The sequence below is a fragment of the Leopardus geoffroyi genome, chromosome B1 (assembly GCF_018350155.1).
Source record: "Leopardus geoffroyi isolate Oge1 chromosome B1, O.geoffroyi_Oge1_pat1.0, whole genome shotgun sequence".
Classification (NCBI taxonomy): domain Eukaryota; kingdom Metazoa; phylum Chordata; class Mammalia; order Carnivora; family Felidae; genus Leopardus; species Leopardus geoffroyi.
Genome location: NC_059327.1, coordinates 118,676,954 through 118,696,359, shown reverse-complemented (window position 1 = coordinate 118,696,359; position 19,406 = coordinate 118,676,954). Strand labels below are relative to the sequence as shown.

The 19,406-nt window shown below is 36.5% G+C and overlaps 1 protein-coding gene across 1 annotated transcript in view; it reads right to left on the bottom strand.

The window, feature by feature from the left end:
• Window positions 1–19,406, bottom strand: part of TACR3 (tachykinin receptor 3) — a 94,938-nt gene that overhangs the window by 52,798 nt on the left and 22,734 nt on the right. The window lies entirely within an intron of this gene.

Genomic DNA, 19,406 nt, shown 5'->3' with positions numbered 1-19,406 from the left:
AACAATTGACAGTTTCAAATTGGATAATGTGCCTAATTGCCAAATTCTGGCTAATAGAGTAGAAAATTAATTTGAAATTATACACAAAACTAATTATATTTTTACATTTCTATCAACAAAACATTGTTGACATAGTTTTTGCTATTGACCATTATGTGTTTCTCAAATATATTTTGATTTATGTAAAATTTTCAAAGGCAACAATATAATCAAAGAATGACTATTACTTAAGTCCAAAACATTTTAATTTCAAGAATAAATATTTCAAGATAAGAATAATGTTTTTTTTTTTTAATTTGCTTATTGCCCTTTGTTTTATGACTATTAGGCAGAATTGGACCTTTAATAGATATATTGGAACTTACCTATGTACTGCTCATCATATTAACTTTAGTTGAAATTTACTTAAAGGAAATATCCTTAATTTATTATGTATGACAGCTAATAGGTAAAAATGAATGTTAGGTAAAAAATCATAAAAACAGTACCATAGTTTTGGAAATAAAGTGAACCACACAATGAAAATAAAATGCCTATGTTTGTTGTTTGTTTTCCAATATATGAAATTTATTGTCAAATTGGTTTCCATACAACACCCAGTGCTCATCCCAAAAGGTGCCCTCCTCAATACCCATCACCCACCCTCCCCTCCCTCCCACCCCCCATCAACCCTCAGTTTGTTCTCAGTTTTTAAGAGTCTCTTATGCTTTGAAAATGCCTATGTTTGAAATTGAAAATTGTTTTATAATTTATCTCTTATGCTTATGTTGGTGAATAATAGCAACATTTCCTGACTGCCAACCATAAGCAGGCAATTTATTATACACATTATATATATTTAACATCCAAAACAGCCTAATCAACCAGATAATATTATTATTTCTATTTTACAGAAAAAGAAACTGAAGCTTAAATACATTAAGTAGATTGGTCAAAATGACCCAGATGGTAAGAGCTGGAATTCTAAAACAGTTCTGCCAGTCTCCAAAGTTCATATGGATACAGATGAAGACTTTGAATATGGCAGTTCATATAAGGAATTGTGGAAGAGAGGAAAAATATTCAAGGTAGATACCGTCCAAAGAATCCTATTTTGCCTCTGAATCTGAAAGCGTTTATGTGCAATATTAAAGACAAGAGTCAAGCATAGAAAGGGAATAATTATAGCTGGGTATTTCTGTTTCCACTGCTGTTGGTTATGATTCACCACAGCATTTCTCTCATTATATTAGCTGGTTGCTTAAGGAGTTTCTAGAGTCAAGCACAGCACTTATCAATAAATTTTGTTGTACTGAACTGAATATTCTTCAACTCTATCATGATATTTTGCTTTTTTGCTTGCCTGGAAGTTTATGAATGCAATTTGGATGTTTAGAGAGTTGATTTTTTTGAGACTGAAAAGAGAATTTGACTGGCATGTGCAGTGTTAAAGTCCTGTATTACTATTACAGCACAGATCATTCAAAATAGCACAAGTTGCTTCTTGATTTTGATGTTAAGTTACTCTATATTACAGAAATTATTTCCAAACAGATAGAATATTGTTTTGTTGGGATTATATGAAGACAGTCAATTTATGTTCTCATTAACTAACACTTCAGTGAAGGCAGAAATTTAGGAACTTCAAGCTGACATTTTTGTCATTTCTGGTGTGATCTGTTATTCATTCAACCAAACATTTATTGAATGCCTACTGTGGTATGTGAAACAATAGTAAGGAGAAATGACCTTCACAGAGCTCACAGTCTAGTGAAGTAGACAGATAATAACCAAGGAATGTAAAATAAACAAAATTACAAATATGATAAGTGTTAAAAGGCAAGGAATATATAGCCATGTGAATGCATTTACTGGGAAAAACATATTTAGGTTGTGACTCAGTCTTTCCTAAGACAAGTCATTCTGGGTTGAAATTTGGAAAGGTAACTAGGCAAGGTGGCAGAAGAGTAAGGGTTGCCAGGAAGATTTCTGGAAGAACAAATGACATGTGAAAAACTCCTGCATAAATGGTGAGTTTTTATTGGTTGAATTGTGTCCCTCTAAAAAAGGTATGTTTAAGTCCTAAACCCCAATACCACAGAATGTGACTTTAGTTGTAAATGGGGTTTTTATATAGGCAAGTGAGTTAAAATGAGGTCATTAGGGTGGGCCCTAACCCAATATGACTGATTTAAAAGAAATTTGGGAATAGAGAGAAACATATGGAGAATGCCACAGGAAGATGGAGGTTTCACTGATGCATCTAAAAGCCAAGGAATGCCAAAGACTTCCAGCAAACCACAGAAAGCTACGAGGAGGCAAGGAAGATTTTCTTACAGTTTTCTGAGGGAGCGTGGCCCTTGCCAATCCCTTGATTTCAGACTTCCAGCTTCCAGAGCTGTTAAGACAGTAAAATCCTCTTGTTTCAAGTCACTCTGTGGCACTTTGGTACAAGAGGCCCAGGAAACCAAAGTGAAGGGTAAGGATGGGGAAAGCATTGCGCACTTGAATAAAGACTACTGTAATGGAAACAGTGTGAAGGAGGAAGCGGTCTGAGATAGAATTGTAGAGCAGGTCGTAGATTTTTTGTCCTATGGAGAAAAATCAAGGTGATCAGTCAAAGGAAGAGAATAATCAGACTTTAGTGAGGAGATTGTAGTATTAATTGAAGGAAGGAAAATAATGCAAGCCGTGGGAATAAGTAAACTGGCTATTGTTTTGGGTGAGAGATGATTGCTGCTTGAAATAAGGTGTTACCAGGGAGATTGAATTATGGTAATGGTTTGAGGAAAATAAAGGAATGTTAAAACATTGTAGAAAGGGAGAGCCAGTTGGCCATAGAAGTAGGTACAGTTGCCAGGCACTGCTGACAAGATTAATTTGAAACTGGTAATTAGGAATTCATTGGGGCATCAATATTTCCTGTTCTGTGGCTCTCTCCAGCAATAACAAACAATTTGCTCAAAAGTAGGTGTGAAAAAAATGGATCCTTAGGCTCATCCAAATAAATATGCTCTGGACCTTGAGAAGAAATAATCCAATCTGCGATATAATATCACTCAAATGATTGTTAGTACTTTATTTCTCCTTTAAAGAAATATGTATCTTTGATATGATCACATTAGCTTTTCCTAGGTTTTTGTCTGAGCTTCTCACTACCATTCTTACCTTTACTAAACAGATTCTCAAGTACATTAGTGCCCTTAGTATGATCATTTGATATGTAATAGCTAAGATTGGATTCTTCACTCTTTCAATTAGCATATCACTCAAACAAGTTTAAAATTATGTTTTATAGAGTCTGTAATTCTCAGAATCATCCACTGAAAGCTCCTATTTTAAATGCCATCTTTTATCAATTTTCCTTTCCATTCTAAGACAAGACCACATTCTTTTACCACTTACTTTTCTGATATAATTGAAGGGTCTTTTCTGGTTCTTTGATGTCTAAACAGAATATTTCGACATACTGTTACTTACTTTCAATAAGCAAGCCTTTTCCATGTGCGATTGTTCTTGATATCTGGTATGATTCTTCCTTTTGTTAGCATTTTTAGTAAGCTCTGTTTCTGGATTTTTATATGCCTCTACACATTTTAAAATTTTGGTATGAAAGACAGTGTACAGCCTTCAGATATGCACTTGATTAACAATGCAAAGAATATTTGCCTCAAATGATGTGGATTTTGCTGTTTTCCAATTTGCTTCTGGTCACGGTAGACAATGTTTTAGGCTGTAAAGCCCATATATATAATGTTGTCTGCCTATTGTCTGTACAAAATAAGGGTTCGTTGTAACAGCTGTTCATGACCCATACTGTTTCAACTTCTGGCCTTTGGTGCTAAGGCATTTTCTGCTTTGAAAAATCACTAGAGAGAAATATAATCTTTTTTGAAATGGCATTTTGCAGACAAATTTTATTTATGCTTTTTCATAAGTATTTTAAATGAGTGAGCCAGTTAATTATTTTGTCATAACTATTGTCTTAGTGAATTTTGAACGGAACAAGTATTTATTAAAATAAGCTTGTATATACATACATTCAAATATATGTACACATATAATAGGAACTTCAAAATACTATCAAGCAAGAAACAAATAACTTGCTTATTTACCCAGATTTTTTGATTTTTATAAGTAAAATTTATAGACTAGCACTTGAGGAAAATTAGATTTAAAAAATAAAGTTTCAGGGGTGCCTGGGTCAGTTGGTTAAGTGTCGAATGCCTGATTTTGGCTCAGGTCATGATTTCAGGTTTCCTGAGATTAAGCCCTGCCTTGGGCTCCATGCTGACAGTGCAGAGCCTACTTGGGATTCTCTCTCTCCCTCTCTCTCTGCTCCTCCCCCGCTTGAATGCATGCATGTGTGCTCATTCACTCCCTCTCTCTCAAAATAAATAAATAAAACTTAAAAAAATTTAAAAAATAAAAATAAAGTTTCATAATAGTGAAAGTACTTGACTTTCATTTTATATACTTTTGGTTTAAATTCAGCAATTAGAGGGGCGCCTGGGTGGCGCAGTCGGTTAAGCGTCTGACTTCAGCCAGGTCACGATCTTGCGGTCCGTGAGTTCGAGCCCCGCGTCAGGCTCTGGGCTGATGGCTCAGAGCCTGGAGCCTGTTTCCGATTCTGTGTCTCCCTCTCTCTCTGCCCCTCCCCCGTTCATACTCTGTCTCTCTCTGTCCCAAAAATAAATAAACGTTGAAAAAAAAATTAAAAAAAAAAATAAATTCAGCAATTAGATTTACCTATTCATTTATTAATTGACTATCAGCTATTTGTTTTCAATTATTTCTTGAATGCTTTTTTCCCAAGATTTTATTACATTCTTTGACCATATTGATAAATAAGATAGATATGGTTCCTACTCTTGTAGAATTCAGAATCTAACACAGAAGAAAGACATTATTCAAATAATCACAAAATATGTAAGAAATTACTACCTAAATGTTCTATGGGAAACATCGCCTCTTGGATATTTGGTTAAACTTTCCATGGAGCTTTACTGTAATGGCCTGTGTGAGTTCAGCACTTTCCCCCATGATTTCTAAGTGAAATACAATCTAACCTATTTGGTACCCTCTGTTTCCATTCTTGAATCTGTATAAAATACTTTCATGTCACCCATTATGAACCTGAATGCAAACTTGTACTGTCATATGATTTCCACAACAAATCCAATTATATAAAGCATTTCAGATTTCAAAATTTTATTGGATTTAGGAATTTAGGGGAGGGGAGAATACACCACCACTTTTTATCCTATGATTCTAAACTTGACTTTTCTTCTCTTTGTTATACTCATTTTATATTCTGCAATTTTTAAAGAACTCTGCATGTACCATGGGTGACCCTGTCATTTACAACCCCTTGACAAGTTTAGCCCAGTTTTGCATTTCTGTCAGTAGGCTAGTTTATCTAGCCCAATCCTTTAGGAAGTCTGCAAAATTATCTCCACTGTGTACACAGTGTTAAGAAGACATGTACTAGTAATCATAAAGCATAAAATAGGCAATTTGACCTAGGCTGGGGTGTGGGTTGAAATGATGGTAGAGATATTAGTAGGCTTCTCCGAGGAAGCAACATTGGTTTAGAACAATAAATAGGAGTTAATTAGAATTGGGATTTGAAGAAAAAGTGGAACAGCAAGTACTGAGGTTGGAGGAAGCAAGAGGTATTTGAGAAACTAGAAAGGCCAGATTCTCTACAGCACAGAGGAGGGAAAAGCAAAGATGTCAAATACAGCTGGAGAGGTATTAATCATGACTTCACTGATATATATCCAATATATATTTAGGTTTTCTTTTTTAACAATAAAAGCAATAATTGCTAACACCTGTACCAGACTCTATTCTAAGAGCTTTGTGTATAAATCAGGTAATCTTTAAATTCTGATTATTTATAATAATTACAAAATGATTTATAATAAAATGTTACCTCATTAGTGAGTACCACATAAAACAATTTCTCCTCAACATTTCAGACCTCAATTTGGAAGTAGTTTTCTATATTAACAATATAAAATTTACTGTTAAAAATTATTTTATGATATTTATATTATCTCTGATGATAAATAATTTAAAAATCAGAAAATAATAGGTTATTTCATCTATGAAATACCATAAATACTGTAAAACTATAAACCCTTTTTTTAAAGTCCAATTTACTAATATTTTGTGTCATCTCTATATTGTCTCAGAAAATTAATGGGAACATATATAACCACTTCTATATATCACTTTGAAAGTGCTGCTTTCACAAAGTCATCTTTATGTTATCAATCATATATTGAAAAGTTAACTTTGTTAAGAAACTAGTTCCTGGGGTGCCTGGGTGGCTCAGTTGGTTAAGCATCTGACTTCAGCTAGGTCATAACTTCACAGTTTATGAGTTCCAGCCCTACATCACGCTCTCTGCTGACAGTGTGGAGCCCGCTTCGGATCCTGTGCCTCCTTCTCTCTCTCTGCCCCTCCCCTGCTAATTCTCTCTCTTTCTTTCTGTCTCTTAAAAAATAAACATTAAATAAATTATATATATAATATATATAGAAACTAATTCCCCATGAGAATAGTTTTGAACTCTTGGCAGATTATTTTCTTGAAAACAATGCTTTCATTAAAATATATTTGAAGCTGAAAAGGACTTATATTTTTAGTATTCAATATTTTATACAGATAACACAAAACACTAGATGTAATTGTGTATAGTGTAATTATACATGATATTCTATTTATACTATAAGGTAATATGCTTCCTAAAATGCATCCAAAGCCCTTTTTCAGGTCAATAAGAAAAAAAAAATTCAATCCAATTTTATTTCATTCTATAAGGAAAAGAGTTTTTAGATGAAGAGAGAATTCAAAAGTTTGCCCCAAAATGGAGGAGTTAGAATAAGAGCTAAAGAAACTCCTAGGTAAGGGCAATAGACAGGTCATATTATAGTCAATGGGTGAAGGAAATGAAATTTCTTAACCAGAAAAGACTTGAGACACTTGCAAGCTTTAGTCAAATGTCGGGGCACCTGGGTGGCTCAGTCGGTTAAACATGTGACTCCTGATTTCAGCTTAGGTCATGATCTCGTTGTGATATTGAGCCCCAAGTTGGGCTCCACGTTGGGCATGGAGCCTGCTTAAGAGTCTCCCTCCCTTTCCCTCTACCTCTCTCTTTCTCTCTCTCAAAAAGAATATATACAATATATAATACATAAAATATGTTATATATTATATAAGTATATAATTATTAAAATATATAAATATAAAATAGATATTAATACACATATTAATATATATGTGTTTATATATTTATATTAATTTATATTAATATAAATATAAAATAAGTATTAATACACATAAATGAAGAGCTATAGTGTAGACAGTAGGGCAGTTTTAGACTGCTACAGGAGGTAGAGCTCAGACCACATTTTCTGGAGAAAGATGAATCACAACTCTGTAGGGCACAATGGACTGTCTCCAGTGGTAATACTTTTTTTTTTTTCCTCTGTTGTTGAAGGCACTGAAGAATCAGGAATAGAATGAATCACCACTTACTGAGTGAGTTAAGGGATTATAAACTTCAGGTGAATTGTTGAAATAGATGAAAGTAGTCTCCCGCATAACTTTGAGATTATAATTTTAATCAGAGGGAGGTTGTCTGAAAACTAATTATGGTCCCAGGCCCTTATAATCGGAATTATGACAGGAAGCAGATTGTTGGGACAACCGAGTGAAGTAACTTAGTTTGTGTAATTTGCAGAGTACTACAGTGTGACATATATCAAATAGTATTGAGCCAAAATTTCCTTCCATCTATTAGCTTCCCCTTATAATTACTTGGCTTTCCTTTTATATGTCTTTTATATACATGTGATTAAGTAAAGCCACATATTATAACTGGTACTGCAAGTCCATAGTTCTGGCAGACAGTTTTATTTTATTTTTTTTTTAATTTTTAACATTTATTTATTTTTGAGAGACAGACAGAGACAGAGCATGAGCAGGGGAGGGACAGAAAGAGAGGGAGACACAGATCTGAAGCAGGCTCCAGAATCTGAGCTGTCAGCACAGAGCCCAACATGAGGCTCAAACTCACAGACTGCGAGATCATGACCTGAGCCGAAGTCTAATGCTTAACCAACTGAGCCACCCAGGCCCCCCTGACAGACATTTTTTTTTTTAACCAACAGTGAAATTAAGAGCTTTATGAGAATGGATGGAAATTATTTTATATACACCCTTTTACAGTGTGAATATCTTCAGAAAAAAACATGAATATTACTATGCATATATGAAAAAAAAGCTTATGTTTCAATAATAGGTTTTTCATTTTTGGAAAATGAATACTTTTTTGAGTATACTCATTATAAATATTATTTGTATATATGTATGAGTTACTCTGAACATCTTCTTTTTCTCATTTCCTTTGCACAATCATAAATCTTATCAGTCCACCTTCTGACATCACCAAATCTGTTCTTTTCCTCTCCTCCAACTCTCAATGCCTGGATTATTGCAACATCACCATAATGGGTTTCCTGGATGCTACTCTTTCTTAGCTTTCTTCACAATGTCTTTCAAGTTATCTTTCTAAATAATTTCACTGTTTCTTCACTTTTGACAAGATTAGCCACAATTCTGCACACATTTTACTACAGTGGCACTAAATATCTTAACTGGCACTAAATATCTTAACTTTTGCTCAAACTTGCTATGTTGTATAAGTCAGAGCTCCAGGAAAAGCAGTGGCACACTCAAGTGGGAAAACTCAAGAGAGTTTAATAAAGAGGTCATTTACAAAATTAAATAAATAAGCCATTTACAAACCCCATTTTACAAAGTTGTTAAAGGAAATCAACTTGAAATGAATATTCCTGGGACTACCAACAGCAAGGAGTTGGGAGGCATGGGTGTCCTCCTGCCCAGGTCTCAAGGATGAAAGGATGCTATAATCTGAACTGAGGAGATGAACACTTCGGGGAGTAGCACTTGACAAGAGATATGGATACTGTTTTGGGCTTAGCCAATTTGCAGCAATCCTGAATGGAAGGAGAGTGGATACATTCCAAAGTCGCTCTCCTCTCTTCCTCCCATCTCCTTCAAGTGTCTCCCACTAGGCAAAGCCATAGAAGAGGCCAGAGAGCAAGGGACCCTTTCGATGCATATAGTCCACAGAAATATTCAGCCTGGGAGGAGGGGACAGAAAAAAGAATAGAATAAGTACAGAGAAGATCTGACTTGAAAAATAGAAATTGTCCAGCTCACATATCCTTTGACAATTTCATGTTTCTCACATGGTAGTTTCTTTGCTGGAATGATTTCCCTCTCGCTCATACATACATTATTGTAAAGTTCTACGACTGCTAAACTTCTAGGCATTCTTCAGTTTCCACTCAGATTACAGAATGATCACCGTGGATTTCTTCCCTTCCCTCTGTCCAGAGTTAGTTTTTAACCTTCTCAGTGCTCCAACAGTATTATGCTCATACTTTGATTTGAACTCATTGGAGATTCTGATTTATTCATCTCTGTGTTCTGTAACACCTAACAAAGTATCTATAGGAGTCAAATGAGAACTGAATACTGACTGCAAATGGCTATTGCATATTTGGACAGTTGAATATTTGACTACTGCTAAGGCTGTTGAATATTTGGATAGAGTGAATAACTGTTTACAAAAGGAGACTTCAGCATGTGTGCATTTTTTTTTAAAGGAATAGTTTCCTTAACTTTACTAAATGGGAACAATAGAGTATGATCATGAGGTTAAAATGTCATTAAATAACACAGTATATACAAAGAGATGTAGATAATGTCAGGCGCAGTAGACACTCAATCTAAATCATCCCAAACTATGTTGAATAAAATGAAATTAACACTTAGGACAAAAACAAAAATAAAAAACCAGCTAAAGAGGTAAGTTTGAGATAAAAACAAACAAAAAAATTAACGTGGTTCTTAAAACTTGTGATTGGCATGGAAACAAAAATAAGTTTACGCCAAAATTCTAATCTAAAGATTGGAAAATCTTTTGATATTGTCCCTAGCTCTCTAATACAAACCTATCCCATCAGGGTGGCACAGTATATCAGTTATTTCTTTTCTAAATCTCCATCTGAAACAAATTTCTATACAGAGAGTAATGCAATTTTCTATGCAGCTTCAATAAGAACAACTCCTGCTCAATGATTCAATGATTAAATGGAAACATTCATTGTTACACTTGGAGATTGTTAAATTTCTTTGCGTGTACTAGGAATTAATTCCCACCAGTTTTGTCTAATGTGGATCTACACATCAGACTGCTTTCTGAAGTAAATACTGGCATGTAGCAGCTCCACTAGATTATCCTTAAAATCATAGGGATGATGACACTCATCAAGCAGGAGGATTTCCAAATCTGTGAGTATTTACATTGCGATGATGTAAAGGCTTATTTAACTGTGCAAATGGAAGAAACACAGGCAATGGATAACCTTTAAACTTGGATAATAAAGATGGAAAATGAAGGCTTTTTCATATCTTATTTTTCTTTTTAATTATATTTTCATTATATCTCATTAAGATAAATTGTGCCCACATTATTCAATGGTAGGAAGTGATAGGAGAGCAATTTAAAAATGTCTTCTGGAGAGGATTAGCAGAACGGAGTCTCCGGAGCCAAGCGCTGAAGAGAGGCCCACGGAAGAGGGTAGGAAGGGCGGAGAGGCGGTGCGCGCTCCATGGACTGGCGGGAGGGAGCCGGGGCGGAGGGGCGGCTCGCTGGCCAAGCAGAGCCCCCGGGTCTGGCTTGCAAAAGCGGAGGGGCCGGAGGGACGGAGTGTGTTCCGACAGCAAGCGCGACTTAGCGTCTGGGAGGTCATAAGTTAACAGCTCTGCTCGGAAAGCGGGAAGGCTGGAGGACAAAGGCAGGGAGAGCTGCTGAGCCCCCGGACGACAGAGCTCAGTTTGGTGGGGAACAAAGGCGCTCGCCAGCGCCATCTCCCCCGCCCATCCCCCAGCCAAAATCCCAAAGGGAACCAGTTCCTGCCAGGGAACTTGGCTCACTCTGCGCAAACACCCAACTCTGTGCTTCCGCAGAGCAAAACCTCCCGCAGCGGATCTGACTCCCTCCCGCTGCCACAGGGCCCCTCCTGAAGTGGATCACCTAAGGAGAAGCGAGCTAAGCCTGCCCCTCCTGCCACTGTGCACCTTGCCTACCCACCCCAGCTAATACGCCAGATCCCCAGCACCACAAGCCTGGCAGTGTGCAAGTAGCCCACACGGGCCACGCCACCCCACAGTGAATCCCGCCCCTAGGAGAGGGGAAGAGAAGGCGCACACCAGTCTGACTGTGGCCCCAGCAGTGGGCTGGGGGCAGACATCAGGACTGACTGCGGCCCCGCCCACCAACTCCAGTTATACACAGGGGATGTATATATGTATACATATATACAGGGGAAGTGCCCTGCAGGTCCTCACCACTCCAGGGACTATCCAAAATGACCAAACGGAAGAACTCCCCTCAGAAGAATCTCCAGGAAATAACAACAGCTAATGAACTGATCAAAAAGGATTTAAATAATATAACAGAAAGTGAATTTAGAATAATAGTCATAAAATTATTCACTGGGCTTGAAAACAGTATAGAGGACAGCAGAGAATCTTTTGCTACAGAGATCAAGGGACTAAGGAACAGTCACGAGGAGATGAAAAGCGCTTTAAACGAAATGCAAAACAAAATGGAAATGACGACAGCTCGGCTTGAAGAGGCAGAGGAGAGAATAGGTGAACTAGAAGATAAAGTTATGGAAAAAGAGGAAGCTCAGAGAAAGAGAGATTAAAAAATCCAGGAGTATGAGGGGAAAATTAGGGAACTAAGTGATACACTAAAAAGAAATAATATACGCATAATTGGTATCCCAGAGGAGGAGAGAGAGGGAAAGGTGCTGAAGGGGTACTTGAAGAAATAATAGCTGAGAACTTCCCTGAACTGGGGAAGGAAAAAGCCATTGAAATCCAAGAGGCACAGAGAACTCCCTTCAGACATAACTTGAATCGATCTTCTGCACGACATATCATAGTGAAACTGGCAAAATACAAGGATAAAGAGAAAATTCTGAAAGCAGCAAGGGGTAAACGTGCCCTCACATATAAAGGGAGACCTGTAAGACTCGTGACTGATCTCTCTTTTGAAACTTGGCAGGCCAGAAAGAATTGGCACGATATTTTCAGTGTGCTAAACAGGAAAAATATGCAGCCGAGAATCCTTTATCCAGCAAGTCTGTCATTTAGAATAGAAGGAGAGATAAAGGTCTTCCCAAACAAACAAAAACTGAAGGAATTTGTCACCACTAAACCAGCCCTTCAAGAGATCCTAAGGGGGACCCTGTGAGACAAAGTACCAGAGACATCACTACAAGCATAAAACATACAGACATCACAATGACTCCAAACCCATATCTTTCTATAATAACACTGAATGTAAATGGATTAAATGCGCCAACCAAAAGACATAGGGTATCAGAATGGATAAAAAAACGAGACCCATCTATTTGCTGTCTACAAGAGACTCATTTTAGACCTGAGGACACCTTTAGATTGAGAGTGAGGGGATGGAGAACTATTTATCATGCTACTGGAAGCCAAAAAAAAGCTGGAGTAGCCATACTTATATCAGACAAACTAGACTTTAAATTAAAGGCTGTAACAAGAGATGAAGAAGGGCATTATATAATAATTACAGGGTCTATCCATCAGGAGAGCTAACAATTATAAATGTCTATGCGCCGAATACCAGAGCCCCCAAATATATAAAACAATTACTCATAAACATAAGCAACCTTATTGATAAGAATGTGGTAACTGCAGGGGACTTTAACACCCCACTTACAGAAATGGATAGATCATCTAGACACACGGTCAATAAAGAAAAAAGGGCCCTGAATGAGACATTGGATGAGATGGACTTGACAGATATATTTAGAACTCTGCATCCCAAAGCAACAGAATATACTTTCTTCTCGAGTGCACATGGAACATTCTCCAAGATAGATCACATACTGGGTCACAAAACAGCCCTTCATAAGTTTACAAGAATTGAAATTATACCATGCATACTTTCAGATCACAATGCTATGAAGCTTGAAATCAACCACAGGAAAAAGTCTGGAAAACCTCCAAAAGCATGGAGGTTAAAGAACACCCTACTAACGAATGAGTGGGTCAACGAGGCAATTAGAGAATAAATTAAAAAATATATGGAAACAAATGAAAATGAAAATACAACAATCCAAACGCTTTGGGATGCAGCGAAGGCAGTCCTGAGAGGAAACTACATTGCAATCCAGGCCTATCTCAAGAAACAAGAAAAATCCCAACTACAATATCTAACAGCACACCTAAAGGAAATGGAAGCAGAACAGCAAAGGCAGCCTAAACCCAGCAGAAGAAGAAAAATAATAAAGATCAGAGCAGAAATAAACAATATAGAATCTAAAAAAACTGTAGAGCAGATCAACGAAACCAAGAGTTGGTTTTTTGAAAAAATAAACAAAATTGACAAACCTCTAGCCAGGCTTCTCAAAAAGAAAAGGGAGATGACCCAAATAGATAAAATCATGAATGAAAATGGAATTATTACAACCAATCCCTCAGAGATACAAACAATTATCAGGGAATACTATGAAAAATTATATGCCAACAAATTGGACAACCTGGAAGAAATGGACAAATTCCTGAACACCCACACTCTTCCAAAACTCAATCAGGAGGAAATAGAAAGCTTGAACAGACCCATAACCAGCGAAGAAATTGAATCGGTTATCAAAAATCTCCCAACAAATAAGAGTCCAGGACCAGATGGCTTCCCAGGGGAGTTCTACCAGACATTTAAAGCAGAGATAATACCTATCCTTCTCAAGCTATTCCAAGAAATAGAAAGGGAAGGAAAACTTCCAGACTCATTCTATGAAACCAGTATTACTTTGATTCCTAAACCAGACAGAGACCCAGTAAAAAAAGAGAACTACAGGCCAATATCCCTGATGACTATGGATGCAAAAATTCTCAATAAGATACTAGCAAATCGAATTCAACAGCATATAAAAAGAATTATTCACCATGATCAAGTGGGATTCATTCCTGGGATGCAGGGCTGGTTCAACATTCGCAAATGAATCAACGTGATACATCACATTAACAACAACAACAACAAAAGAACCGTATGATCCTGTCAATCAATGCAGAAAATGCCTTTGACAAAATTCAGCACCCTTTCTTAATAAAAACCCTCAAGAAAGTCGGGATAGAAGGAACATACTTAAACATCATAAAAGCCATTTATTAAAAGCCCACAGCTAACATCATCCTCAACGGGGAAAAACTGAGAGCTTTTTCCCTGAGATCAGGAACACGACAGGGATGCCCACTCTCACTGCTGTTGTTTAACATAGTGCTGGAAGTTCTAGCATCAGCAATCAGACAACAAAAGGAAATCAAAGGCATCAAAATTGGCAAAGATGAAGTCAAGCTTTCGCTTTTTGCAGATGACATGATCTTATACATGGAAAATCCGATAGACTCCACCTGCAGTGTGCTAGAACTGATACATGAATTCAGCAAAGTTGCAGGATACAAAATCAATGTACAGAAATCAGTTGCATTCTTCTACACTAACAATGAAGCAACAGAAAGACAAATAAAGAAACTGATCCCTTTCATAATTGCACCAAGAAGCATAAAATACCTAGGAATAAATCTAACCAAAGATGTAAAAGATTGTATGCTGAAAACTATAGAAAGCTTATGAAGGTAATTGAAGAAGATATAAAGAAATGGAAAGACATTCCCTGCTCATGGATTGGAAGAATAAATATTGTCAAAATGTCAATACTACCCAAAGCTATCTATACATTCAATGCAATCCCAATCAAAATTGCACCAGCATTCTTCTCGAAACTAGAACAAGCAATCCTAAAATTCATATGGAACCACAAAAGGCCCCGAATAGCCAAAGGAATTTTGAAGAAGAAGACCAAAGCAGGAGGCATCACAATCCCAGACTTTAGCCTCTACTACAAAGCTGTCATCATTAAGACAGCATGGTATTGGCACAAAAACAGACACATAGACCAATGGAATAGAATAGATACCCCAGAATTAGACCCACAAATGTATGGCCAACTAATCTTTGACAAAGCAGGAAAGAACATCCAATGGAAAAGAGACCATCTCTTTAACAAATGGTGCTGGGAGAACTGGACAGCAACATGCAGAAGGTTGAAACTGGACCACTTTCTCACACCATTCACAAAAATAAACTCAAAATGGATAAAGGACCTGAATGTGAGACAGGAAACCATCAAAACCTTAGAGGAGAAAGCAGGAAAAGACCTCTCTGACCTCAGCCGTAGCAATCTCTTACTCGACACATCCCCAAAGGCAAGGGAATTAAAAGCAAAAGTGAATTACTGGGACCTTATGAAGATAAAAAGCTTCTGCACAGCAAAGGAAACAACCAACAAAACTAAAAGGCAACCAACGGAATGGGAAAAGATATTTGCAAATGACATATCGGACAAAGGGCTAGTATCCAAAATCTATAAAGAGCTCACCAAACTCCACACCCGAAAAACAAATAACCCAGTGAAGAAATGGGCAGAAAACATGAAAAGACACTTCTCTAAAGAAGACATCCAGATGGCCAACAGGCACATGAAAAGATGTTCAGCGTCGCTCCTTATCAGGGAAATACAAATCAAAACCACACTCAGATATCACCTCACGCCAGTCAGAGTGGCCAAAATGAACAAATCAGGAGACTATAGATGCTGGAGAGGATGTGGAGAAACAGGAACCCTCTTGCACTGTTGGTGGGAATGCAAATTGGTGCAGCCGCTCTGGAAAGCAGTGTGGATGTTCCTCAGAAAATTAAAAATAGACCTACCCTATGACCCAGCAATAGCACTGCTAGGAATTTATCCAAGGGATACAGGAGTGCTGATGCATAGGGGCACTTGTACCCCAATGTTCATAGCAGCACTCTCAACAATAGCCAAATTATGGAAAGAGCCTAAATGTCCATCAACTGATGAATCGATAAAGAAATTGTGGTTTATATACACAATGGAATACTACGTGGCAATGAGAAAGAATGAAATATGGCCTTTTGTAGCAACATGGATGGAACTGGAGAGTGTGATGCTAAGTGAAATAAGCCATGCAGAGAAAGACAGATACCATATGGTTTCACTCTTATGTGGATCCTAAGAAACTTAACAGAAACCCATGGGGGAAGGGAAGGAAAAAAAAAAAAAGAGGTTAGAGTGGGAGAGAGCCAAAACATAAGAGACGGTTAAAAACTGTGAACAAACTGAGGGTTGATGGGGGGTGGGAGGGAGGGGAGGGTGGGTGATGGGTATTGAGGAGGGCACCTTTTGGGATGAGCACTGGGTGTTGTATGGAAACCAATTTGACAATAAATTTCATATATTAAAAAAAAAAGAAAAAAAAAAAAGAAAAAATAAAAATGTCTTTTGTTCATCCATTCAGCCAGTCATACAAGAAATATGTAGAGTGCCAACTATATGCAGTCAGTATCCTAGATGCTATGAATATAGTAGGAAACAAAATAGTAGTAAACATTGTGAAGGAAAATAAATTAGAAAACGTGGATAGAAAGCAACATGAGGCTACTCTTTAGATGGTGATCACTCAGTTCACACATGAGATACACTGAGAAAATGAAAACATAGTTATTCACTTTTTTGTAAGAGTTGCTTCTTTCTCCTCTTACAATGCACCTGTAAATATAAGATAATTTTATCTTAATAGTCTTTCTTCCTTGTGGGCCATAACTGTAACAAGTCTTCCTGAACAACAATATGCCAACAAATTAGGAAACTTAGGTAATATTGAAGAATTCTTTTTTTTAATTTTATTTTTTAGTGTTTATTTATTTTTGAGAAAGAGACACAGAGACAGAACACAAGCAGGGGAGGGGTAGAGAGAAAGAGGAAGACACAGAATCTGAAACAGACTCCAGGCTCTGAGCTATCAGCACAAAGCTCAACGTGGGGCTCGAACTCGGGAACAGCAAGATCATTCCTGAGCCAAAGTCGGACACTTATCTGACTGAGCCACCCAGGTGCCCCCAAATTGAAGAATTCTTAAAAGGAAACAAAAGACTGTGTACTCAAAACTCTTCCAGCAAACAGAGGAGGAAACACTTCCCCCTCTCATTATGCAAGGTTAGTATTACCATGATACCGGAACCAAAGGGTGCATAAAGGTACAAACTTCTAGTTATAAAATAAGTAAGTCATGAGGATGTAACGTATAGCATGGCTACTATAGTTTATACTGTTTACATAGTTGAAATTTGCTAACAGAATAGATCTTAAAAGTACTCATCACAAGAAAACTATTTTAACTGTGTGGTGATGGATGTTAACTAGACTATAGTTAATATAATATTATACAATAAAATTTTATAATTTATACAATATTATAAATATCGTATACTTTATAATTTTATAATGTATACAAATGTCAAATTGTTATATTGTATACTCAAAACTAATATAATGTTATATGTCGGTTATTTCAGAAACATACGAAAAGTATTATCCATCTTGGAAAAGTGGGTATTATTTTGGAAATTCAAGTTTGATCTGAAAATTGATTAATGTGATATACTATAGTAATAGGATAAAGAACAATGACCACATGATCATGACAACAGATGCAGAAAAGAATTTACCAAAAACCCAAATCTTTTCAGAATAACAACTCTCCACATACGGGGAATATAAAGAAACTTCTTCAACTTGATAAAATGCATTGATGAAAAAATCTACAATTAACATAATACTTAATTGTTAAAAATTTAATTCTTTCTCCCTATAATCTGGAAAAAGGCAAGGATGTCCCATTTCATCAGTTCCATTAAAAGTTGTACTGGAGGTTCTAGCCAGGGTAATCAATCAGGCAGAAGCCAAACAAACAAAAATAAAAGAAAAAATAAAGAAAAGAAAAAAAAGGGAATAAAAGTCACCCATATTGAAAAGGAGAAAGTAATGTTTATTAGCAGATGGCATGATCTTCCATGGTGAAAATCCTCAGGAATCCACAAAAAACAAAACTCATTAGAATTAATCAATAAGTGCAGCAAGGTCACAGGATACAAGTTCAATCAATTGGATTTCTACATACTAGCTATGCACAATCTGAAAAGGAACTGAAAAATTCCATTCAATAGCACCAAAAATGAAACCATTATTACATTATATGCTAACTAACTTGGATTTAAATAAAATTAAAATAAATAAAAAGCCGATCTTAAAAAAATTTGGAAATGCAAATCTCCTAGAACAGTCAAAACAATTTTGAAAAATAAGGACAAAATTGAAGGACTTACACTTCCATATTCTAAAACCTATTACTAGGCTACAGTAATCAAGATAGTATAGTACTGGCAGAAAAGTAGACATATAGATCAGTGAACTAGAAATACCAAGGGTCCAGAAATAAACACTCACATTTATTGCTTGATTTTTGACACATGTGCTAAAGCAACTCAATGGGGGGAACCGTAGTCTTTTCAACAAACAGTACTGGGACAATTGGATATTCACACAAGAAAAGATGATTTGTCCTGTTATCTCATACTATACACAAAAATCATCTCCGAATGGATATCATATACAAATGTAAGATCTAAAACTATAAAACTATCAAGAAAACACATAGAACTGAATCTTCACTATCTTGAAGTAACTAATGATTTCTTAGAATTGATCACAAAAGCACAATGAAGGGAAAAATGATATACTGTACTTCAGCAAAATTAAAAATTTTTGCTCTTCAAATACACCATGAAGGAAGGGAAAAGACAAGCCAATGACAGGGAGAAAATATGTGTAAATAAATAATATGTCCAATCAAGGACTTGTGTCCAAAATACACCAGTACTCTTACAATTTAATAAGAAGACATATAACTCAATTTAAAAACAGAGAAAACAGGTGCACCCTGGTGGCTCAGTTGGTTAATTGTCTCACTCTTGATTTCAGTTTGGGTGGTGATCTCATGGTTGGTGAGTTTGAGCCCCACGTCGGGCTCTGCACTGACAGTGTAGAACATACTTGGGATTCTCTCTGTCTGTCTCCTTCTCACTGCCCCTCCCCTGCTTTCTCTCTAAATAAACAAACAAACAAACAAACAAATAAATAAATAACACTTAAAAAATAAAAACAGAGAAAACAATTTGAAGTATACACAAAAAACTAGATATTGTATGATTCCGTTTATACCAAATTCCAGAAAAGAAAATCTATAGCAGGAGAAAATAGCATAGTAGTTGTCTAGGTATGGGTGTGGATCAGGCAGTGACTACAGTTACAGTGAGGTTTTTCTTTGGGGTAATGAAAATGTTCTAAAATTAGATTGTGTTA